We start from the raw sequence: 26,662 nt of genomic DNA, 5'->3' as shown, positions 1-26,662 counted from the left end.
ATAAACCACACATGATGCATGCAGATTGGGAGCTATACCTTGCTACAGGCTGGGAGCTCTCTACTGGTGCTTTGCTGTTCCTTCCCCTCCCTTGCCTTTGCCTTTCTCTCAGGAACACTACAGCACTGCACCGTGTAGCCTTCACATCACAGTCAACGCTAACTTTTGCTGTGTACACTGTGAAAAGAGAATGCCTGCCACTGCGAACACACTGAAACGTCATTGAGCTGAACCAACAACACCGAGTTAAAAGGGTCCATATTACTGTCCTGAGTTAGTTCACTACAAAATGTGCTTGCCAGAGTGCATGTGTGGATGTGTGGAGAGTCAGTCCACAAGCTGAAGCTGATCCAAAAATTAATTCTGTCTCCGTTCAGAAAAGCACAGACTCCATTTTTGTAAACCAGACATATATTAATTTGACAACCCTTCATCTCGCCCAAATTTGGAGCCAAAATTTGCCCCCAGATGTGCAAACACATGCAAACACTATTCCTAGATAAATCAGTGTCAGAGATGCATGTGCTTAAAGGCTGAAAAGGATCTTTGCTGAATAGGCTTTGGGGTACACTCCTAAAACTAGTTATCATTTCATTGCAAGACTGGTAGATGGAGGTCAGCGTGTTTGCAAAGCACAGCACTGCATTTGCTAAGACTGATTGTGGTATTTAAATAAACAAGAATGAGTGCACAACTTTATGGAGTTCGAACATTATGCAGAACCTTCCTGCTAATAAAATTAATGGAGAATAGTTAGCTTGTGCATGAAAATATATGTTAAAAGCAATTATAGGACAGTAAAGTAAATGTTTACAGAGGTTGGAGGGAAAATCTGGCAATAATATCTTGCTCTGCAGAACAGAGATTCATGGCAAAATTGTGTAGCAAATTGATCTATTTAATCTGATTTATGAGTACATTTCTTCTTTAAAAAAAACCAATCAAACAAGCTCTACGAATATGGTTAGAATCAAAATAAATGCTAAAAGGGCAAATATTTATATGGGCTTCAAGTCAGAAGTTTAGCTGTGATGAGGCCAAAATGAACACAATCCAAGAGCCAAAAATCTCTGATTGTATTTAGAACAATAGTTTTAAACAAAATAATCTGATCAATTTACTGTATGAAAACCCACAGGATATATTGGTGCCAACATTCTATGCTTGAAGAGACAGCATGTTTTCAAAGTACTAAATAATGGAGAGTTTTTCAAAAGCATCTTTACAGTGAAAATGAGGACACAGAACTGTTCCTTTGCAGGCAGAGGAAGGAACTCTGCAGTATTTGTGATGCACTGACCACAGCTGCATTCTAGAAAGCGAGCACTATAGCTGTGCTTGTGAGTTCAGAAAATGGCTGCCTGTGTGCATTAGGCTCCTCTTGCACGCAATCAGGTCTTTAGATGAAAGATTTTGAGGACACAGTATCGTTCTTTAGTTCTGCCCATGCACAGTCTTTCTTTTTCTTGGCACACAACCATGGAGGGAGATAACGTGCTATGCAGACAAGTAACTGATGTGCAAGTGAAGAAGTATGAATGCTCAAAGCAGGAAAGCAGAAAAACTAATTTTGTCAGCAAAGTAGTTAAATAGTGGTTTGAACCTGAAAGGACCTACAAAGCTTTTTGAACACCCCATGACCTATGCTGAGTGGTGATTCAGTCTTTTAGGAAGATTTCTTCTGCCTTACGTTTTTATTTTTATCACAAGCGAAATACATCTTGGTAGGGCTGAATTTTCGGGTTAGGGTGGTTAGGGGCTCGCAGTTCTGGGACTTCCCCCAGTCCATAAGCCAGAGCTCCTGCCTTGGCGAAGGCACAAGAGAAGATGTTGGGCTCTTTCACCTTCAAGCGCTGCCCTGGAAGACTTTACAGCTGTCCCTTGTCTTCCCAGCTGCGAAGAGCTCCAGCAGCTTTAAACACATTTCTGATATGTGTTTGTTTAACCTTCTCTTTAAACACTGCAGCATTTCTTTCCTGGGTAATTTCTCAAGTTCTTTGCTATCTTCATTGCTAGGAACATTTTAATTTTTTTGTTTGTGAAGCAGGGGGTGGGAAATTTGAAACTGAGTAAAGTGGCTAAAGGTGGCTTCTGACATATTTTTCCTTTTAACGTACTTGCAGCTTGTTTGATATGAGAACCCAGCACAGGGTATTGTTCCAGGATTTGAGGGTCATTCCTCAACAACCTCAGGCCAACAGAAAAGGCAGTTTCAGAGCAGAAATAAAGCTTATCATTGGCTCAGGTTACCTGTCCTCTGTCTGAACAGTTAGAAATCAAAATTCACAGGCTCCTGGTGCACAGACACAAAATAAACCACAAATAGCAACATGCAGGAGTTTTGTTACTGTCTGGGGAAAAAAAAAAAAAAAAGCCAAAATTCCCTCAGAGGGTTTGGACTTTTTTCCTAGTTCTGCCTCGTGATAAAGGCCTCGTACATTAAAACTGACACATAGTCTAAGATACCTTTTCATCCACGGTTTTCTTCTTGTAGACTATGGCAGTGTTTTCAGGCTGAGCAGTGATTTCTTGCCAGAAAAGCAGCCAAAGGTAGGTTTAAGCTTTCATGGTTTGTCTGTTCCTATTTTCCTCTAGTTTCTGAGACTGAAATAAAAATACTGACCACCCAACTTGAATATTTCTAGGACTAGTGTGTCTTTAAAAAATAACACTAAAAGCACTTTACGTAAACCACAGAGTTTAGCAACTGGTTTTGTTGTTTTTTTTCTTCAACCACAATGTATAAAATGTTTTGACCTCACAATATATTCTACCAGCAGCTGGCTTCATCATTCAAAATATCTCACATTATGTTGTGGGAGGGAAAAAAAAAAAAGGGGGTCATAACAGAGATTTTGAGCACAGGGCTTAAAAGGCTGGGAGTGCTGTACAGGTAACTTCAGCTCTAAATCATTTTTTTTGGGGGGGTCTGCTCAAGGTCAGCAGGTTGTGCAGCTTCTTACATAGCTTATGTACAATGTGTGCCCCAGGATGTACCATTCCATGCAGTTCTTCCATAAAGCACGTGCAGAGAGAGGTGTTTCAGAGAAATCTTATGGTTAGCTAGGTTTCAACGTGCCTGTGAATGGGCAGATGGATTACATAGCACCAAGGACATCATTGCTTGCCAGGCAAAGCAGATTTGTATGCTTCCCTCCCCTTCCGGAGTACCTCCAGGAGCTAGAGAGCGGCGGGGCTAACATCTGCTATACACATGCTTTTTCCTCCATGCAGTGAGGTGAGTGCAGGAGAAAGTGTTGAGGGTTTATAGGTAAGACATCCTGACAAGTAAAGTTGAAGCTGGTGATGTTGCTAGGGTGCGGTCTGAGGAGGCAATGCAAGTGCTGGGGGCAGAGCGGGCAGCGTGCGTGCTGGGAGCACTCACTGCAAGGCTCTTTGCCTGGCAAAGTGGTACGCCTGCGTGCTGTGAGCTCTCCTGTCCCACCACAGAGAACCATTCCCAGGCAGAGGGGTCTGGCTGTTGATGTGGTATAATAGAGAAGTTTGTACATATTGGTAGTTAAATGGTCCTGTTAACACTGCAGAGCATGTTAAATTTCTTTCAAACCCTTCATGCCATATAATTGTCGTAGACGGGTGTGGACAAATTCTTACCTTTGCTTACTGTATTGGTCTAATTTTTCTCCCTTAGCGATGTCTCTGACTTGAGTAGGAGCAGGGCAAGATACTTTATTTTTGAGGAAGGTATTTCTTTGGGATGTATAGTGTTTGTGGGATAACGCTACTTTGACTTGGTCTTTTTGAGAGAAAAAATAGTATGTTTTACCTTTATTCTTTTGCTCTGAAAATACTTTTGCTTGACCTTAGAAAGGCACAATACCAAAAACTGCTATCTTTGTACTAGTTTTTTTCCCTGGATGTGGACTTGGACATGGGTGATTCCCTTCCGCCTCGCATATTGTGACTGTCCTTAGGCAGCAGCTGGGATTCTTTCAGCTACCAGCTTTGCTTTTCCCTTTCTTAGCTATGGGTTTTGTGTATGCTTTTGTCTCTACCCTGTCACAACAACACAGAGCTGAGGTCAGATTTTACATCTCAATGCTTTCCTCAAACAACTGGATACTGTTTTCCCTCTTGATTCCACGAATTGGTACAATAAACTTTATCAAGCACTGTATAACGATTCCCTTTTAAACAGCAAAATGTTTTTTCTGGCTCTTGTTCATGTTACTCCTGGTGACTCAAAGGTCTGTAAAGTTGCTTCCCCTGCCAGGCTCGCTCTCGGTGGGATGCTTTAGCAGCCTGCAGTTTGGATGCATGCGAACAGACATGTGCTGTTCTCCAAGGCAAGCACCCATTTGTTAGTGTGAGCTGCTCACGCTCTCCTCTCCGCAGGAGCTCTTCCCCATTGAACTTTTGAACCACCGAAGCAAATCGAATCATGTAGCTCTACAAAATGGAAACCGGCATTTGGGCTGCATGAAAGAAGTGTTCCAGCTTCAGCGCAGTTGCTCAGAGAAGCAAAGCCAACAGAGAAACACATTGTCCTGGATGACTAGAGAATAAGGGCCTGTTAAATGAGTTTTGCCCTTCAAGTGTGTAGAATCTTTCTTGTGTCACCTCTTAGGCAAGCCTGTGTATGTAAGACGATGAATTTTTGCAAGGTTCTTCCTGTTTGACTGTGATAGGTGAAATCTGTGGTTGCTGAAACCTGCTAATACGGTTTCCAGGATTGGTGAGAGTCGGAACCAGTGTCAGAAATAATAGCCCTAACTTTATAAAAGCCATACGTAGTTTCAGCCTTGTGACAAAGGAATGTACCAGTTCTTACAAATGGGACTCCTCTAGACCTCTCCACTTCCCAGGCTCCGTACACACCACCTCCCCCAAGGCAAAGCATGTGTGCTGTCCTGCAAGCCAAGTAGCTCTTCTAGATACACCAGGCCATATGTGGGAGCATGGCAAGTAGCAAGAGAGGAGAGCAGGATCTCTGAGCAATGGGCCTGGCAGGCAGGGCATCCCTGGGCTCCCAGGGTAGCTCCTCTCCTCTTCCAGCAGCCCAAGCAGCAGATGTGGCTGAGCAGAGGAGGACAGGAGCAGTGGCAGTGCGCTCAACCACCAACAGCAAGTCCAGCAGCAATGCTGGGCAGAGGTGGTGAGGAGGGATTCAGATGAGCACACTTGAGTCCTGACAGGTCAAGTTCAGTGAAAAATGGGGACAGGGAAAAAAGGTTTTCCTTTAAGCCTGAAAATAATAATTGAAAAAAAAATCAATTGATCTCTTATTGTTGAAACAACTTTTTAAAAATATTGCTAAGAAACTAGCTGCCCTTTGGTGTATGTTTCAGACCTACTGCTTCCCTAAAACAAGTTTCAAAAAACCGCACCCACCCTCAGCAATGCTGCATAACTAGAGTAAATGTTCAGAAAGAAATCTGAACCACAGGCATTTCCACAGCCAAGCTGAATTGCGTATCGAAGTAAAGAATGCTTCTTAGCTGGTTTTTGGTGGATTTCTTTTCCAGTAACACATTAGCTCAAATCTTGTGGTGTTTCAGGTCTGTCTTCTTCAGAATAGTGTCCTCAAGCTTGAGAGGACAGCACTGATTCCATTGGGCTCATCTAAAATGCCTTCATCTTTCACGCAAAGATGCTTACAAGCTTACAAAAGAGCAGTGAGTCATTCATATAGGATCATGTTTTTATTCACAGCATAAGTAGAACTGGTGTTCTCTGTTCACAACTCCAGCACTGCTAATAGGCAGGACAAATATAATGGATGTTCTTTATGCCCTGGGAAAAAAAAAGTATTAGCGGGTGATGACACCTCCATAGAGGACAATTAAACTGTCATTCTTAAGTATTAACTTAGCTTTCATGTTTCTTTTCCTTGTTTCCATGTGGAAACAAATCTGAAAGATATTTTTGCACTTCAGCTGGGAGTAGGAAAGGTCAAATGTGTTAAAAGCCCCTCATACGTTAAAGGCACTACAGCTGCAGGTTTGCTCCTTATCCTTAATACTGTGTTAATTAATCCTATTAAGGATGGCACATGATTTATACAAGCTTCGACAAGTGAACATCAGTCTATCTTTTTTGACTGAGAGCATGATTCAGCTAGTCCCTCTTGCACACGCCTGTCTGTAAGAATGCACTCATCTCGCAGAAATTAGCTCTGATGCATCGCTGAGGTGAGGTATTGGGGCTGCGTCAAACCTATGAAATTAAGCAGAGTTGATTTTAAGTAAAATCAACAGCTTTCACTGCAGCTGGGATTCATATCTTCTGTATTTGGCTTTTTTCTGGTATGTACCCAAGGGCAGCCATCTAGGTGGAGCTGGTCGTTAGAGAGGATCCCAAGATGAGGATGGAGTAATGGTGCCTGTCCTACTGCATTGGCTGTAGAGGGAGCTTAGGCAGTTGTTAGACTAAATCTCTAATGTATACATATCTATACATGGCCAGTGAGGCGAATCCTAGCTAAGTCCTGACTCTACTGATCAGCTCGTCAGATGTATAATCAGACCACATGTGTGGTTTTTTTTTTAAAAAAATAAGAAGAAAAAAGCATATTAAGCAGAGGATATATGGCAGCACAGTATGTGGCCTTTGCTTTTTAACTAGCTCTGTTGATTTCAACTAATTATCAACAACACAAGATTAATCAGCTTTTAATTTTAAATTATTTTAAAATATCTAGAATTAGCACAGAACATTTTAGTCCAGTAAGCAAACATGTTATAAAACCCCTGAAAGGAGGGATGTTCTGATTTAATGGTTTTTGCACGGCCCTAACTTACTTCACTGTGTTTAAGTAGCGATCTCTATATACTACAAATTTAAAGACAGCATAAAATAAGTGTGTCCTATACCAATATAGCTGCTTAATCATCTTCCTGGTATTACTCTGTTTTTGTACCGAGTGACATTTGGATCTGCAGACCCACTGTGCGTTATAACAAACTAACTGCAGACAAAACAGAAAATACGTGTACTAAAATTTGATACACAGATCAATAAATCATGTGTCCCTTTAAATATAATGAAACTAAAGGCTCATATTGATCTACATCAACTCTGATTAGAGTTGCGTGGTATTCTCTTTTGAAAAAAAAAAAAAAAGAAGAGCTGCTGAGTGGATTGTAGGCATCAGATGTTACATAGCTAGCTCCTATTGCAGTCAGGCAGAGGAGCCAGAACAAGCAGGGAGCCATAGGACGTTACAGCTCCTGTAAAATGGTGTCTGCATGAAAGCTGGGGTTTTACAGTGTATTTTCTACAGCTCAAGTGTTCATTGTACTTTTCATTGGTAAGAAAAAAAAAAAACAAACATAGAAGGGGACCACACCTCTGAGCTGAAGAAATATTGGCATACTTTGCAGTTTATTTAAGGTTTTGATTTTAGGGAAACTTGCTAAGTACACTATAACAGGATCTATGCTGCCAGCATATTCTGAGAAGTAAAATTCTTCCCAAGATAACATCTTCGCTTTCCTGTGACAATTAATTTTTAAAATAAGGTATTTAGATGCTTTGCACACTTACATACTCTAATTTGCTGAAATGTGCTGCTCTTTTTGCCTGTGGATGCTAGCTGTACCTGCTCTCTGCAGCCTTCCTTCAGCCTTCTCTGTGCAGGAGAGGCAGTGTAGGTAAGGCAGCCTCCACCAGCTCAAAAGCCTGTCAAGTGCCAGGATGTTCACATAGGCAGAAAGTCCAAAATCCTCTTTGGCTTCCTTGGCAGCTTATTAAATCATGCTTCATTTTTATTTGTGACTTCGGCTTGAATGTGATATATATATATCCAAATTGTCTGGGTTGGGAACACTTTATCATCAAAACTTGCTATTGGCATGGTGTTATTTTGCCCATGGCTGTAGGTTTCTGTTTGATTGTCTTCCCAGGGTTTGTGCAAGGTGGTGTTTTCCAAAGTGGTGTTACAAAGAGGACTGTGGAACAGAGAGAAGCCAGTTGTCAGCTGTGTAGGGCACATAACATACCATCCTGTGTGAGAAGGGTCTCTGGAGCTGGGAATGCAGGGCAAAGTGTGAGCCCTCTCTGCAGGCTCAGAGTGCATGCTTGCTAGGGAAACTCTGCAGGCTGCCGTATCCCAAAGTGTCTGCAAATGCCTACATGCATTTTTCTCCTCAAAATGGTTTTCTTGTATTTAAGACAAGGATAGGGACCACTTTCAAAGAATAAACAAAAGCCTGGTGAGAAAAATGGGGAAGGCAGTAGCTGAGCACTATTTTTCTCCCTCTTCATTTGCTCTTTCCTGTAAAGTAACAAACCTTGGGTATGGAAGCGAGTGCTGCTCTGAGCAAGGTACAGCACTACATGTATGACCATAACATAGACCGGGGCACCCCATCAAATATTTTACTATCGCCTCTTCTTGTAATTACCAGCATTCCTCAAAAATTAAAGACTGTACCTCTTCCCCCAGATCAAACTTCTCCAAATTTCTTTTAAGACCTTAAGCAAAGAATATAGAACAGTTCTGTAAGAAGAGACTTGTGGTTAGAAATCAAGTAAATAGCAAAGCAGATCTGGCTACACATTCAGAAACCCCCACTTCCTCCCCTTCAGAAGAAAAAAGCTACCAGAACCAAGCATCTCTCTTGAGCACATTACCTGACCCCGAAGAAGATGAAGTGTTGCTTTCCTCTAGTATTGGGTGAAGTGAGTTGCTACAATAAACTTAGCCTCTCCCTACTTCACCTGTGTGGTTTTCCTCAGGACTTTATCTCACCTCTTCTTCTGGTGTGAATTTGGAGAGACAGACAAATTACTACTACATGTGGTACCCTCACCGCTAGGGCTGTGCCAAGGGCCTTATACTCTCTTTTAGACCTGGTCTGTCAGATAAATTCTTACCATGTTAATCATTAGGCAGTACCATAGCTCAGCTCAAAGTGCGTGCTCTTTTCGGTTATCTGTGGTGCCACCAGTGCATCTTGCTCTCGTTGATTCCAGTGGAAGCTCTAATTTCACATTACGTGTTACCAAGGGTATCAGGTCATCCCTTACGCACAAGCTTTCTACAAGTTAAATTTGTACATTCTTCAAAACAGGAGCAAAAGGCTCACTTCCATTCCATGGCCCAGCAAAACTGCTTTCCTGACAGGGTACAGGCCTGCTGATAAGCATTCGTAAGGATGGAAATTGGTATACATTGGTATATTTTATTGGTTATTTGGAGCTTGAAATGAAGGACCATGCATGAAAGTGGGACACCAGTGGCTAATGCTCCTGACTGACATTTATACAGAAAAACACCTTGGGATTTACTGTAGGAACAGTGTGGGTAGGTCTCTTCTCTGTCCCTGAGAGTAGCTGAGGAATGCTGTACTGTTCATTCACCACATCTTCAGATTTTTCTCATAATCCTCTAAGAAATGTGGGAAAATCAATTAATAAAAGTTGCACTTTAGAAACAGTACCTCTTTCCCTTATCAGAAGGAATTTTATGTGCCCTACCTCCAAACTTACTAGAAAATCCATGCTTTTTTAATGTCACCCATTCTTTGTATTATTATTGAATTCTTTTTTACACTGACTAAGAATTACTGGCTGCTCACAAAAGATTAAGAATCCATATGGATCACTTATCCAAGCTCAAATCTTGTATACAATTAAAATTCTCCTGCAATTTTAGTTATGCTTTGAAATTCAAATGGATTAAAAGAAAAGCTCCTTAAGGAGATTGCAAGTAGTTAGATATTTTATTGTATCTAAATTGTACATACATGCTTACAGACAGATATGCATAATGTGATAGTGTTTTTTGCCTTATCAGAGTCATAGGTGGATTTAGAAAAGTCCCCAGTTACAAACTAGCAGAAAGTTACACAGGACCTCTCCCTCCCCTGCAGATAAGGTCTGTATTTTAACGTTGTTCTTGACAAATCACAGATACTCAGTGTTTAGTTTAAACTCTGGTACGAAGACTATCTTTCATGTCTAATAGCCTTTAGAGCAGCTCGTCAGGGTGCCACTGAAATGCAATAGGAACTGAGCAGCTAGCTCTTTCAGACCTCTTGGAAAATGCCTGTCCAAATGTGGAGGAGTAAGACAGCTGCAAAAAAAAGATTAAAAACTTACTTGGGACAACTTTGATGAGCATCTGAATGTGAAGTATTTTTAAGGCCCTCCTTGTCCCAACTCTCCTCCCTCATTCAGCACTAAATGCATCCTCAGCTCTGGAAGAAGTTGCTGTGCTTTAAAAGCCATCATATTTTAATGTATAGAAAAGCTTTTTTTTCCTCTCCCCCTCCACCGTAGACAGAAAATTGGAAATGCCAGCAGTCTGAGTCTGTTCAACAGTATAAAAGTTCATAATAATTCCCGAGACAGAATGGTTACTGGCCAGAGAGTAGAAAAGGTAATTAAAGGTGTTTAATAGGTGCATTTATCAAATATTTCTGTGGTTTATCACATAGTTCTACAGTTTATCACAGGAATATCACTTCCAGGCACTCCTGGCTGTATGTAAAAAAAGTATGCTATAGCCCTGGCTTTTTTCCACTTGAATGTAATGTTTCATGGGAACAGCAAAATCTGTAGAATTCAGAGATCAAAACTGGATGTTATTTCCAAAATGCCAATGATACACAGAATGCTGTCATGGAAACCTTTCTTACAGAGCCCTTAGTGTAATTGGCAATTATCCCACACTATACTGCAGAAATATTCATCTATTACCACACCAGACTATATAGTCTATAAATTGTAGTCACAGTAATAATACAAATTTTCATCGCATGATACTGTTTTTTGTGGACAAATAGTGCAGTCTGCTTTTCATGCCTGAATATCTGTTCATACATTGCAAAGCTAAGTGGGATCAGATGGATTTTGTTCCCTTAAGTGAACTGGGATTTCCTCTTTCCTTTGCAACCCGTGTTAATATCAAAAGATACTGTGGTTTCATTAATGCTTTTTAGCTTGCTTCTGACATGGGGTACAACTTCCACTTGTCCATGTCCCATCAAACTGAACATTTCATTGCTACTCACATGTGGTTTTGTTTATCTTTCATAAAATCCTTGTGGTTAATAGTTACATTTCCTGAAGTCATGTATCTTTTTCCAGATCATAAATAGAGATACTGTACCAAATTTCCAGACAATAAGTCAAGCAATAATTTCTTGTCTTTATCAAGTGCAAAGTATAGGCAGATTCATCCATTGCAAAGATATAACATGACAGTCATATTTAGACTAAGTGTGAGAGGCAGATGTAGCAGAGGGGGTTTATATGAAAAATGAGGTGAAGTTTTGCATTTACATAACAAAAGCATTTATATTGTGTCAGATTCATTTCCAAGCCTCATGCCTCAGAGAAAATCCAAATTCTTGAATGAGAGGCCATAAAGCTGTTCAGATAGGCAAGCTATGAGAATCCAGGTATCAGCTTCCTTTGGATTTGGATTTCCTATATTTAACTGGAGGGGACAAAAAAATTCAGGCATGTATCACACTGTGATTTTAGTTGTATCTTCAGTTTTCAGGTGGAATACAAAAGCTAAATCAGGAAAGCTGAATCATGGCATTTGGAATTTATTACATGGAAGAAGGAGGGAAATCATTGATATTTTCTTGGTTTGGGTTTACATTGTTCCCAGTAGCTGATTCCTGCAGTGTGTAAGTGAAATTTTTTCTGTGCCCTATGCCTTTCAGTGCAGGTGGTTTAGTGCCTAAAAGGCACCAATAAATGTTTACACAGATTGCACTAACAAGAAGGTATGTTAAAAACAAACCCAGAAACCATCAAAATTTGCATGATGGAAATATAGTGATTGATAAATATCTTATCATAAACATGATAAAAGAAAATTAGAAAGATATATGCTTCTTTATGCCCATATAGGCACTGGACTTAATTTCCTTTCCCCTTACAGGAACTGTATCTTTTGAAACAGTCACAGGAAATGCTAGAAGTCATTCTAATCTAAAACCTTAATAAGATTGTCTTTTATTGTAGGTCTACCTCTAAATTAAAAGCCAAGAGAATGTCAAATATCTCCTTTCTCATGCTGCTTGTTTGCAATCCTTACAAATTGTCATATAAATTAGCCGGTTTGGTGTAGGACTTTCCTAGGTCTCAGTGCACAATAAATAAAATTACAAGAAAATAATCAGATGGGCTACACAAAACCAATGATCATAGAAGATCCTAGCACAAATAAAGAGCTGTCAGAAATCAGTTCTGTGTAAGAATAAAGAACTAAGAGTAGCAGATAATAGGCTTGGGAAATTTCACAGAAGTTGATGGTGCTTGTAGCATTGTGTGGTATCAACTTTGCTCTGTGGTCTCTTATAAAAGATTGTCACAACACCACAGCAGGGACAGCGAGGGAGATGGCATCTGTGTGTTGTGCGGTAGTGGGAAACACAACAAAACCTACTTTTCACTTTGGTTTTTTAGTCTGACATATCATTTGTGATGGCCTCTTCCCTGTCTACCAGATCTGTGTTTCCAGTGAGTGAATGCTACTAAGTTTTAAGGCAAAGATGTTAGGATGTAAGTTTCCTTTCGGTTTTCTATACAGGTTAGGCTAAGTAAATCTTGAGAAAAAGAAAACTCTTAATGTACTTTCAGGTTGAATAGACATGTCTGCTGTGTTCTTACACCATGCTGCATTGCTTACTCCCCAGCAAAAACCATTTTTGATTACTCAGCTTGAAAGATCTCTCTATACTGACTGACCACTGACCCAGTTCTCAACTTCTGTTTTAGTTATGTTGTGATAGTTGCAACAAAATGACATTAAAAACAAATTGGAGTAAGTTGTATGAGTTTTCTCTGCCAGATTTTGGGGGGCTTTCCTCATTGTATCGAAGAGAATATTCATCCTACCTGACTTAAATATGTACATGGGGGGTGTATTGGGAAAGAAAGTCTCTTTCTCAGACCTTTCCCCCTCCCTAAAGAAAGAGATTCCAAGTAAGAGTTTCTGACTTTCTAGTCAATATTTAAATTGTTCAGAAGCTCCAGTAATTTTTGAAAGAAGTCTTCTGCCTTCTGCTTTCATTTCCTCCCTTTTAATAGGAAACTATTTGTTCCTGCATCTGAAAGTGAAGAAAAGTACACTTCATTAAGCCTGCAATTGTTAAGAACTCAGAAGTGTAGATTGATTAGCAAATACTCTACAATAGCTCTTATAATGGAGAGCTTTAAATAAATGGGTTTTAAACTATTCTTACAGTTTCTAGTGCTTTTTATACAGTCTAAACATGCTGTGTACACTATTCTTTGACTCTGCTGTGTTCCTGGAGGGGAATGAATCGGAATATTCTGAATGCCTTATGTAACGTATTTAGAGAACTTTTTTGTTTGTATCTTTGTTTGAATTTCTTGGACGGAATTAATTAATGGCAAAGTATAAAGGCCAACTTTGAAACCCTAGCTGACTTATACACTAGAGCTCAATTTGTATTCTACATCAAGGATATGTTTGGATTTGAAAGAAGGACACCATTATCAAAAAGATTTCTGTAGATGGCTCTGTTCTTCAGAGCGCCATCTCTTTGCCACAGAAGTGTGATTTTAACATTTGGGTAATTCAAAAGGAAATTGATTTTTTGATCACAGTACATATTTAATTCCATATTAAAAATTAAATGCAGAACAGGAAATAGTAACTGATTTGGGATAGGAAAAAGTGCAAAGGTTAGAGCTGTTTAGAACAATGTTAATTTCAGAGGAAAAGTAGAAAAAAACACAGTCTGTAGCCTGCACTTTTATGGTCCTGTAGAAATCTGATGGTGTAACTGCTTTTAGGAAAGGGAAAGATTCTTTTTCTTTTCGTATCCATATTTGCATTGAAATTTTGTAACTATATTCCTTTGTACAATAGCACACAACTGCAGTAATATGTAAAGATTAGTTTGTCAGTGCGTATAAATTTTTCTATCTTCATTGAAGACAGTGGAATAAAGATGATACACATCAGTTTGAAAGAGTATGATCAGCTGATCACTGCAGCAACGGGGAGGTCGGCAGGAGAATCCCGCCTTTTGTCTTTGCGGAAAAGGGGTTATTGATGAAATGCCATGTTCTGTTTTACAGAAAAATAAAGCACTATCTTACAGTAAGCATGTGTGCTTTGCCCCTTTGCCTGCTCCGCTGGAGAGCAGATGGAGGTCCCACTTGCACACCTACGCTTTCATAGATTTCAGGTTCTACACTGAGGAAGGGCTTTCCTTGAAGGCAAAGCAACTCTACCGAAGTGATAACAGAGAAAATGAAAAAACCATAATCTGGGTCTGTAACACATACACCAGCTTCTGTTAAAGCTACTAGAATTTCCCCAGAGTATACAGTAGGAGCCACGGTAGCTCTCTGCCTGTATGTTGTGGGGCCCAGGGGAAGTTTGACATCCAGCATTTGTAGGAGACTAGACCAGTACCCGTGTTACAGGTATAGGAGGTAGACTGCTCAACAGAGAAGGCCAGAGGGTTTCAAGTCCTTGTGTTAAGTTCAGGAAGTACAGGGGAATTTCTTCTAGTTTGGAGATCTCAAAGCTTGGAGAGGGCCAACCTTGCTGATTTTTTTTCTGATCGATTTCTTGAATTCTCAGGCCTTGAAGTTTGTGTAGTCACTCAAATCTGTGCAGTCAGCATAATGCTCTTGTAGCTCATATATATAGTGCCTGGCAGTAGGGTATTAAGACTTCTAGATAGATGAAAGATCTTGTTATGTTTTCCATGATTATCCTCCCTGTCAAAGAGAGATTAGACAGGAAGGAGTAGAGTGTTGATAACATCTTTAATGTTTTTGAATATGTTCAGGGTAGAGAGGATTCTTTTCTGGTTTTAAAATATTTTTCCCCTCGCACTAGGAACTTGCTTTTTTCCTTCTCAAACTTTATGTATTTCCTGCCTCATTTATTTATCTCTGTGGCATCTTGGCATGGTTCCGAGAAATGTTAAACACTGTCCAGTCTGTGTCTTTAGAAACAGTGGAGCATTAAAGACAATTTTGTAGCATCAAACTCCAAGTAAGAATATTTATCACAGTCCCATCGTATTACCTTGTCTTATTTTGCTGATACCAGCGAACATCCATATTCCTACAAGAGACAGGGAATTAGGATACAGACAGTAGCCAATGCACAGAAAGTAGCCCAGCTTCTCTGGCCTATTTGATACTGGGCGGTCATGGATTTCCTCCAGAGCTGTCAAGAGCACTGTGGACAAGCCCGTGTTTATCCTCCTGCAGTACAATGTGAGCAGTGGCACAGAAAGGCTGCTGGGATCCTGCCAGAGGGCCCCACAAAGGCAGTCAGATCACCTCCCTGCAATGCAAATATGATGACAGTGGTGGCAGGGGAAGCCTGGTTGAGCAGCCTCCTCCTCCTCTCCCCTGTTCAACCTCCCCAGTTCTGCTGCTGGGAGAATATATGCACTGAGAGGGAAGGTCACCAGGAGTGCTGACTGCAAAGGGATTTTGGGAAGCAGGCTGCCTTCAGAGCTCAAAGCTCATACCTGCCTGACTTTGGGATGGGACTAGGAGCAACCCAGGTGCCTTATGGATCCTTCACTTCAGGTGCCTTTGATGTTTGTCTAGTGGCCAGAGTGGGAAGGACCGTTCCCCGCACGAGGCCCCAACACAGCTTCCAACAAAACCTCTCTTCTTTGTGCCTGAGTGAGGGGACTGGTGGGAGCTGGGGGAGGAGCGCCAGGAGGGCAGTGTGGAGCCCTCTGCGAAGGGAAGGGCCCACGGAGAAGTTGCTATCTCCAGCGTGAGTGGGGGCAGCTCCTCAAGCAAGGATCCCAGCCGGTCACCCTGTGCGCAAGGTACGGCACTCCTGGGGCAGAGGGAGACTGGAAAGAGGGAGGAAAGGGAACTAGAAAAGAGCTGAGCAATTAGGAGAGGAAGATGACCGAGAGAGAGAAACCAGGATGGAGGGGCTTGGAAGAACATGACCCACTGCCCGAAGGGAACATTCTCCTGCAGATTCAGTGAGAAGCTCAGATATGTGGAAAGTAGGAAATGCTGAAGGATGAAGTCATTTTAGAATTAATGGTTTGATGCAATTCTGAGTGTGCAATGGCTGAGGGATTTGCATGGGAACACCCATGTTATACAGGCAAACCTGATGTGCATTTTTCTTTAAATTTTTATTCTGCTTACATTAAGTATTTTGCCTGGTTCCCACATGGCTCTGGAGTTTAACAACGTGAAATTGTATTCTTCTACATTGCTGATCTTCTCCTAAGCCATGAAGTTGGAAAATTGTTTAAAAACAACTTTAAAAACCAAAAGCTTCCCTTCCTGAAATCAGCAAGTAAGGGATACATGGCACCTCAGTCTATCAGGTTTCCCATCTGTTGAAAAGTTTATGGCTGCTTCCATGAAATGAATACATTTATTTATTTTTGCATGAGGGGAGTACCTGTATGTGATTCAGCTATAAGATATAAGAGATGGTGTACTCTTCTGAAGGGATGGTTAGACCTGCTCTTTAGCATGTGACAAAGCTCAAATATGGTTTGTTCTCTCAGACTTGAATGCCTTCGGATCCCAGATGCTCAAGGATAAAGGTTGTCTTGTTTGTATGTTGCTTGTTTTGTGACTGGAGTTTTATTTATTTGTATATGTGCAGAATGCTCCATTCTCCTGGGTGGGATATCAGACTATTGATTTTGACACCTAGTTTCAGGCATAGGTGCTCTGGCTGTGCGGCTGAAGTGTCTTTGTTTCAAGTCCCCTTAGGATTGTAAAACCCAGTGGAGCAGTGCTTCATTGCAAAATGAAGAGAGAATAGTACTTGGCTTTATAAATTTCTCAACGCCCCACACTCTATGTCAAATTCCTGCATATAACCTTCAGTTTTCATAATTCTCACGTGGTTCAGCATACTTGGATTTACTGATATTTATTTTTCATTTAAATTCTTATTGGAAAGCTAATTATGTAGGGTGTTAAGTTCCAGCTGTCCTTATTTTGGTACAAGATTGTTTATTGCTTGATGAAGAAAACTTGTCCAAAATAACACTGTATATGTCATGGCAGAGTACTTTCTATACAAAATGTTATTTTACAGTATTTCCCTATCAACATGTCTCCTAAGACTTGCCTGGCGCTTGGAAGGCACACTGGAGACAGCTGGCCAGTACAGCCATGGCTTAAGCCTCATCCTGTCACTATCAAACACACAAAACACCGTATGCAGGATAGGAGCTTTATCATGGACTGGCTACAAACCAGACTTAAGTCACTAGGTAGCATCTCCTCGAAGAAAGGAATCAGAGCTGGGAACAGCAGATATAATGATGCATATCAGCCATCTCTGAGCAATGTGTGGGTGTACTCATTCAGGCTGATGGGGCTCTCCCATGTCCTTGGGACACTGGAAACACCTTGGGAGAGAACAAGTAGTAGATTCATCCCACAAATTCTTTACAGTCCAGCCAGGCTGGTGATGGCTGCATGAGGCCCTTCTTCCACCTCTTTGGTAGATACAAATGAGACAGCTTACAATACAGCCTGGGCCTCCAGCTGGAAGAGAAGTGGTGACTTCTTGGGGTGGCTGGGCTCCCTACTCCTCTGTCCTTTCTGGGGCTGGCCCATCCCCGTGAGCTCTTCACTTCTCTCAGGCAGTAGGCTGAACCCAGACTGGCAGTAAAAGAATCATACCCACCTCTGCCATAGTCTGTCTTGGCTGCCTGCTGCTAAAATCAGTCTGCTGATACCTCACTTTCTAGAGCAACATTTCAGAATCTTCATTTTCATTCAGAAGGTGCAGTTTTATGTTTTGGGTTTTGGTGTAATGGAATGTTGCAGTTTGATATTTCTCTACAGATCTTTAAGCTTTCAGGCTTAAGAGATAGGGTGGAGAATGTATTTTCCTTTTTTGTGTTTATGACAATAACTGTGAATGTAAATAGCTATGTTAATGAAGCTTATTGAAAGTATTTTATTAGGGAATGTGCCAATCCTTAACTTTTCAGGAAGAAAGAGTAAATAGCCCTCCTTATATTTGCATGTGAAACTACAAAACTTAATTTCCTATGTATATAAGAGCATTTTTGTTTATCGTAGTAGACAAAGCACTTGAATAAGTCATTTTAGTTCAAAGTAGCACTGTCATTTAGTACTGTAATTTTTTTCTTCCACTGCCTTACATTCCCAATTCTTTCATAAAAGACAGCATATGATTTTGTGAATGTCAAACTGAAAATATGGGTGATGTTCTGTGGGTAGAATCCTCATTTTGGAAGTTGGTTTGGAAAGTGGATAAGCACCATTACTAATGAATGGAAAATTTTCTTTACCTGAGTAGCCATCTAGTTTTACTAGTGGCTTGATAGGACATTTTGTTGCATTTGTTTTAGAATTTCTCAGCGTTAAAAAGCGGTTTAACTCTGTGCTTCACGTACGTACATGCTAGCAGCAAGATACTAGTGGACAATGTAGAAATAAATAAAAATGAGGAATTGATTAACTCAGGGCATTTTCATAGGTCCTGAAAATAAATATAGGTTTACATCACCTTATTAAATCTAGTGTGTTCATTTTCAGTGAAATGGACTAAAAGATCAAGCCAAGTGTTATAGTATATGTTTTGAGTTTGCTCCAGTTCTGTTTGTTGCTATTTGCATCTGTAAATCAACCTTTCTAAAGCTTCACAGACATAATCTCTTTAAAATCTCACTAGCTTTGGCTCTTCAAAATGATGATGTTTTAGTTGATGTCATGATAATTTTTTAGTATAGAGGCCTTTCTTCTAAGGGAACATATATGCCATAAATACAGAATATGGGGCTCTGGGAGTTATTCCAAGTTAGTAGTTGTGTAGGGATGACACTTGGAAGAGCAGCGGTGGTGGACTGACGTGCAGAGAAAAGGCCTTTGAAGAAGGTGGAGGAAGATGAGTAGGCACGCTCCTCACAGAGAGAGATGTCATGGCAAAATAAAAACAGAACATGACTAGAAGACAGAAACCTAAAATCAGATTTTTATATTTTTCTTTACTAGTAGAAGAATTTAGTAATTCTTTGCGTAAGGGTTGTAAGAGATCCACAGAAGGAAACCTCATGGCAAGAAATAGTTGCTGAAAGGTACCCCACTGAGGTCTAATGCCGTTTTTATCTATAACATTGTCTTTGTTGTTAACTCCAATGGTTATGAAATGTATCAAATTCATGTGAAACAGAAACAATTCCCTTCATCCTAAAACACTAATTTTAATATCCTTCCTATTTGTAACAGCAACAGAAATATGTTGGAAATAAATTTTTCCCTTTTATGGAGGCACATACATACATAACCCATAGAAACCAAGTCTTACGTTAACAGAAACTGTCCCGTGCACTTGACAACAGCAGGCCTGTGTCTTTTCCTTTGAGTCAGCTGAGAAAAAGCGTAATGTTGAGCACTGCACTGGTCTTTCTCTGGATAATTCAAAGTGTAAATTATTTCACTATTATTTCGGTTACCCCATACACTAGATTTCAAGAAATCAGTTTTAGGCATACAGTATTTAAGCACCCATGAAGACCTGCTGACATTTGTTGGGATTACACATAAAATCCTGTTGTGGGTGCAGAGAATACTCAGCTTCTTCCTCCAAAAGGCTAGTCATATCATCACATATGATGAGATATTTATTGAGTACAATGTTAACAGCTACCATATTGCTGTACTCCCACGTTGACGCAAATGTTGGCAAAAACTACTGTGCCAGCTGCCCACTTATACACTCCAGTTGCACCTTTGCTATTCCTCAAATCTACAAATTGCCATTCTCATCCAATTAATGCTCAAACACTGGGGGTTTTTTCTGCCTCACATATTTAGCAGATTTCTGTTAGAAAATGAAAGATGAAGATGGATGCACAGGACCTGTCAAACCAGAGCAAAGCCGGCGAAGTCAAGATGGTTTTGATGCCAGAAAATGCCCTGGAGTGGTCTGTGGGAGTATTATGAGAGAACCAAGGATTAGTGCAGAGATTGAGGAGATTAAACCTTAATTAAAATGAGCACTTGTATACAGTACATATGGCAGACAACTATTCCTACAGCTGTAATGGCGCAGAAGACTTCCTGCAGTTACACAGGTCCTACCTCTCATGCTCCCAAGGAGTAGGTTTCTGCAGTGGCTGCTGGAGGACACATTGTTTGGGTCAGTGTAGAAACATGCAGCTACAGAAGACTCCCCATAGCATGGCGCTTCCCTGTAACAAGATCAGGTGACTTCCATAATCAGCATTTGTATCTAAACGGCACCCGCAGTTTTTACCCTCCTGCTCATAGACTGCGCTGTTCCAGCCCATGATGGTGTGTTTACTATCAAGCCAAAGCATGGGAGCTGCGCTGCCCTCCTGAGTGCATGGAATTGCAGATGATGATCATTTCTGATAACTTTTTATCTTTAGCAGTTATTTATCTCCGATTTAAGATAGTCTCTGCCTGCGGACCTCCAAAATATGCTACAAGGGCCTATCAAAGACTTGAATTTGTATCCCTTTTTACTTCTGAGTATGTTTACATGATTTTCTGATGGAGTTATATTTCTTATGCTTAAAAAGCAAAAACAATCAATTTAATTTGGTGCATGCTATTTCGATGGTTGCATAATCATTTTTCTCTGTCCATGAAGCTTTATTTTCATTATCAGGAGGAATTTTATACTCTGTAGACTTAAGATGAGCAAGAGGCATGTAAAGATCATACTGTTGTGGTGGTGATTGTCAAAATGAGAGGAAAAAAAGTGAAGCTTTTGATGTATAGCCTTTCAGAACTTAGTGGCCACTGCAATATTTTGAAACACAGAATATCAAAACATATCTAAATTGCACATCAACAACTTTCCAAAATATGAGCAGTACTGTTCTTGTCTGCAGTTAGTGTACTAATAGGGGTTTTTCTGCTGCTTGAATGCTTTCAAAACTTCTGATGTTACAATCCACTGCTATCCAATGTTTTATTAATCTTAGTAGGACTTTTACTGGAGATACGAAATATAAGTAGGCCGAAATTAATCTTCTCAGCAGTTCTTGCTGTACACTTGTGGCTGTGTGGAACTATTTACTCTTAAGTAGAAACCTGAAGGTTCTCTACATTGCAATGGTCTTCACCAGTACTCCCCTCTGATCCTCGTCGGTGTTCTGCGGTAATGCTATTTTAGGGACATGTTTGATAGTTTAGAAGCAATGTCTAGAAATAGACATCCACATGGGCATCTCTTAAAGCAGTGGGGCTTCTGCTGCTCAGTCTCTCTGATAACTTCATTCCTTTACTTTATTCAGGGGTTGCTTGAATATAAAACATTCCTCCACATCATTGCCAAATTATTTGTTTATAGTTACAAGGCATATTATGTTTAAATAAAGTGTCATAACAGGTATAAACTAATTATTTGAATCAACATTGAAATACGGTACTGTCAAGTTCCAAGTGTCATTTTAAGATGTCTTGTAGTGAAAATCCTTCTGTGCTGTTCTACTGAGGCTGCTTGGGCTGGATCCTTTGATTTTATCCCCTGCATGGAAGTCAGTGAACTTCCTTCATGCTATCTCTCTGAGAAGAAAGAACATAATCTCTGTCTTAGGGACTTCTTAAGAGATATTTTACCCATACGCTTTTCCTTACCTTCTATTCCTTACTTTGCAAATATATAGGTGTTGTATATAAATTAAAAAAAAACATTTCTGTAGCATATGCGATGTTATTAGGTGAATGAATAAAAAAGACAACTTGGCAAAAGAGGGTTGAGAGGGGGAGAAGGAAAACCATTACTTCAGTGCAGAAGGAAAAGCAAAAAGTTTGAAGAAGCAGACAAAAACTTACTTTAGAATTCCAATAAGCAACATTAGTGACTTTTAAAATAATGATGTCTGCTGGGGCATGTATAGAAAACAGCTAAGAAATCTCAGCTGTCTGGTGACTGCCAAATGATACTGCTCTGTAACCACTGCCTCCAACACAAATAGCTCAGCTACATTTAAGTATCTTTACTGGAGGCAATCAGTCACATATGGAACAGATCAGTTATAAATAAAAGTCTGCCATTCATATACATTCAGTTATTTCGGCAACTAAGCTATATTTGTGTCCAAAAGAAATATTTGGGTAACTGAATGTCTCCCTCGTAGAAAGAGTAGAGAAAAAAGAAAAGCACACATTGTTAGCATAGGTGAAGAAATAATTGGAATTCAGTGCCTGGATGCATTTAATCTTCAGAACCAAAGCGTTGCCACCCTGTGCAACCTTTTGAAAGACATTGGCGCCTTAGGCTTAAGTACCTAATGTCACATGAATGAAGAGATCCAAACAGCCGACTTACTGCTTATGATGGGAAACAACACAGCAAGCAGAAGGAAGAGGAGCACTGTAAGAATATTATAAAAAGTTTCCGGAATAGTTTAAAGAAAATAGTTAATAGAAAAGATATTTTTGAGCAGAAGGTTAGCTTCTTGAAATTCCCCATGTCTTTGTGTTTCTCAGTGTGACAATAACAAAATGCTTTAAAAACATCAATTTTTTTTTGCTATCAATGTCTGTTTCACAAAGAACAGTTGTTTCAGAAACTTCAAGTCACATAGGTATCTGCACACTGTAGGTTACCAGCTCTCCAGAACTGTTTCAAGGAGCCTGTCTAAGAACTCAGTTGCATATATAGCACCAGTGAGACACACAGATTTACTTGCTGGGCATGGGACAGCAAAGCAGGAGACTTCCAGTGCTGGTGTGTGCAACAACAGCACCAAGCAACAGGCCCAGACAGCTCAGTAGAGCTAAAGCCATCAGCAGCTGTGGCAACAGGTCTACTAGCATTTAGCAATTCAGTAAGAAACATGGGAAAATTTCATTTTCTTAACTGACTGAATCTAGTCAGATGATTAGTATGTCATTACTGTCTTTCGTCCATGAAACAAGAACAGTATATCTTCCCCTAGGTTTTGGGTTTTGCTTTCTTTTCCTCCTTACTTTCCCTCTTCTTGGACATTCTCTCTACCTTACATTTCAGAGTTATTCTGCAGTGCTTAAGAGAAGACAGGTGCAAGTCCTGTGTTTGAATTTTTTTCTGCCTGTGATATTTCGTTGTAAATGAAGCCAGTGTTAGCAGCTTTAACCTTTGTTATTCCTTGAGTTTGGTCTTGATCTTACTGCCAAGGAAATACACATCAACCAATATTTTGCATTTTAAGGAAAAAATGCAAACCAAAAAAAAAAAAATGGACAAGCTTTTGGTAAAATATGCATGTTTAGGCTGCGTTTTCCGTTTGAGAGGCTGATAAATTCCAGCATGAAAAACATTTTAACGTTAACGAATTTCAGAATTACAGTTTTTTGAATAGAAAACAAACCCCCGGATATGAGCCCTTTTGTTTATAACTAGTCTAGCAATAGGGAAGAGGTGAAATTTCCTTAGTTGCCTGTATCTTTAAGAATCCAACCTTTACCAAAGCATTATTCCAAATCCTTCATTGAATAATATGCATAATGATTTCTGTTTCTGTGAGTCTCATCACCAGCAAGTTTGTTCATTAGAATGTATATGAAGGACAAACATAGAAGGAACAGAACACAGTTGAACTGAATTCATAAAAAAGTTTGAGCAAATGCTGGTGGATTTTTTTTTTCAGTATTTTCTCAGCTCTCTTAAGAATCAATTCAAATCTTATCTAAAAGCAGTGAAAATCGTCCATCACTTATTAAGTTTTGTGAATCTGTGAGCCCTCTATACCTCATGCTCAGAAGTAAAGACAGGACAGACCCTCTCCTTATTTTGACCTTTATTCCATAGGTATGAAACTTGTTGAGATATTCTCACATTACTACAAACAGCCTCCACCCATTAACACTGTTAATCTCTCTGGTATGTTCAGGTCTTGCATGTGTTGGCTTTCTTCCATTTTATCTGAGCACAATGTTCTTAAAGCTTGCAGTATGACCCATGATATAGCAAAGGAAGTTAAATAAAGGAACAGAGCAGACAGTAATAAATATGAATGAAAAGGACAAAAGGGCCTCTCTGCATTTTCCATCCATTCTGCTACTCTTCCATCTTTTCCTTTATCTTTTACATTCTCCTCTCTCTGCCATCAAGATTTTAAACATGTTAAGTCATCCCCTCTCTCTTTCTCTATATAAGCATGAGTTATCAAGAATAAGCAATAATGAATGAATGCACACTTCCTTAGAAGCAACAAGCAACACACTTAGGGCAGGAGCTGCTGATGCAGCACATGAGGAGACAGAATGTAGCATGGCACGGTTTCATAAACCAGCATGCAAAACATGTCAGGCTGTGTGTCACCACATGGTAGCTGGTAAGGAATAACAATGTGTTTTTCTCCAACCTGAACCTGACCCAGGAACAACCCACCTGCAATCTCTAGGCCCTAGTTTTTGGAGCTTTTTCTTTGTTTTATCTAGGATTCAGGTTTTTTTAATCTAGGATTAAATCTTACTTGCTTAGTTGCCTCCTGTTTCATTCAATGAACATCTGGTTGGCTAAATACCAGGTAGTGGGTTTTCCGCATGGGATTCTGTGGTAAAGTGCAGATCTTCTTTAAGGTTCTTATGTATACGTAAAAAACAGTGAATTTTATTTCTGTTGGCTTTTTATTAGCTTTGGATATTCAGAAAAGACTTTCAAGATGGCAATACCTATGCTGAGCTCTAGACCCCCTGCTGTTTTGCCATTCAGGTTCTGCTCTTTACGTGTTTTCTTTCTCAGTCCTTACATAAGGATTACATAAAAGAAGACTCTAGTCTCCAAAATCATTTACCATATTAAATAGCAACTACCATCAATGGATCTTTATCAGCCGCCTGGAGCAGAAAGGAGACACATGGCTGTACATTTGGAAACCAGTTGTTTACAGTACTCATCAATGCTGGCTGCCAGTCATGGGCAGATGTCATCAACAGTCATTATGCAGCTCTGAAAATAGAATCAAGCTTGACCTGGACAGGTCCTCAAACAATTGATAAACTGCCTTTGAATGACGGAAATGTGTGAAGTCCAGTCTCTCCATCAGCCTTCTGCTGCTCAGGGATCCTGCAGACCCAAAGCTGTGGTAGTGCGGGCAGAGGGTACTCACTTGGGGTGTATGTGTCAGGTGCTCGGCCAGGATGTACATGTCAAGCTGAAGTCTCCACATTCCTAAGAGTAATGGTTTCTCTGTGCCCCTGATCTGTCCTCATGGAGAGAAGAATGACCAGCAAGTGCCTGCTGATCCCTGCAGCAGTGCCATGCCATCCCTGGAAATGGCAACTAGTATTTGCCCCTTGTTCTTCCTTTTTCTCTTTTCCATCAGAAACCACTGATAAGCAAAGAGTGAGCAGGAGAAAGCACTTTGGGGAGAAGAAGGGCAAAGAGCTTTTGAGAGCACCTCTGCCATGTGTGTGCTTCTTTGGCTGTCCCATCCACTGTGCTGTGCCCTGGGAAGGGAAGAAACAGCATCAGAATGCAGAGGGGCTCCTGTGCCTCTGTCTTGCCCACTTTCCCAAACCATGTGAACTCGGCATCAAGAGCTGGTGTCATGGCTTTGGCAACATTCCTGCAATTGTGTTGTGTGGAGAGGTACAGCCTTCCATGGTCTCATATCCATATGTTTCCCCAAACCTGGCTTCCTCTGCTTAGCTCTCCCAAGAGGGTAAAGAATACAGAGTGGCTTCCTTACCCCTTCCTTCCCCTGCCCTCACACCAGGCCCAAGAGGAACACTACCTTCTCCCTTTCTTTCAGAAGTGCTGGTGAGCACAGGCTGTTGCAGTCCACCGCTTACAATGCCTTGGCATCAGCAGTGGTCAGCTGCTCCCGTGCTCCTGTTTGCTTGCTGACGTGTGGCACAGGGCACGAGAGAAAAACAATGTTATGCTTCTGAAATGAGGCACAGCAAGTGTTGTGTGCCCACAGCTCCAGCCCAGCCTGCCAGTGTTTGTCTGCTCTTTAGTTAGAAGGCAGAACATTATAAGTGACTTAGTTGCTCCCCTGTGCAAACCCCTCTGATCTCCAGCAGGCCTGGAAGACATGATTTAAGGCTGTAAGAAATGTGTTGCTTAGCCTTTTTGGAAGTGCACAGCTAGTGTTCATGTGATAATGTCATCTTTGAAATATAAGAGTGCTTTGTAAAGGTTACCAATACCGCGGAATGTAATGACAGGAAAAAATAATTTTTAAGATATGTCTCTGCAAGAATGATTCTCTGTTTGTTAGAAATAGCCAGCAGTCCTCCCACAACAGAAGAGGGCTGGATATCTCTGCGATTTGCTTCGCCTCCTTTACAGTCTCTAGAAGGGTGCATGCAGAGGGGTTTCTCTACTTGTTTGTTTACTTTCTCAAAACAAGAAAGATACCACAGCAATAACCTTTTGGCAAAAATAACGTTGCGCTGAATCTAAGATTTTTATGAGCTGTATAGCAGAACATACTGTTATGCTTTATCTGTGCAGGGAGTGATCTCTTTATTTAGCAGTAGTTTCAGCAACAGAAATGTTTCTGGCTACAGTTTTTGTGCTTTTCGAAGCATTCTCCTCCTTTTTGGTTGTTCTTGAAGTTGTGACATGAGATCAGGGAAGCTTAAGAGCTTAAGTGACTTCTTAGCGTACCATCATTTCAAGATGAATAAGCGTTCATGAAGACAGCCTGTGGGAAGGGAACTGATGTACTGTTTGAATGCCCTGACTTTATAATTCATACAAAACTCTCTCGGCAGGAGTGTGCCCAGTGCTGAAAAC

General features: G+C 40.5%; 1 protein-coding gene across 3 annotated transcripts in view; it reads left to right on the top strand.

The window, feature by feature from the left end:
* Positions 1 to 26,662, top strand: part of PHYHIPL (phytanoyl-CoA 2-hydroxylase interacting protein like) — a 79,642-nt gene that overhangs the window by 5,623 nt on the left and 47,357 nt on the right. Inside the window, exon 1 of one of the 3 annotated variants that reach the window (XM_027817164.2) lies at positions 12,309 to 12,444. The exons of 1 other annotated variant lie outside the window; for it this stretch is intronic. The gene's annotated coding sequence lies outside the window, so the exon portion shown is untranslated. Of the gene's footprint in view, positions 1 to 12,308; positions 12,445 to 15,309; positions 15,765 to 26,662 lie in introns of those variants that run through there. One more of the 3 variants, XM_027817163.2, reaches the window with a different exon arrangement.

Source organism: Falco cherrug, chromosome 9, assembly GCF_023634085.1.
Source record: "Falco cherrug isolate bFalChe1 chromosome 9, bFalChe1.pri, whole genome shotgun sequence".
In the NCBI taxonomy this organism is placed as follows: Eukaryota; Metazoa; Chordata; class Aves; order Falconiformes; family Falconidae; genus Falco; species Falco cherrug.
This window is presented reverse-complemented; position numbering and strand designations above follow the sequence as displayed.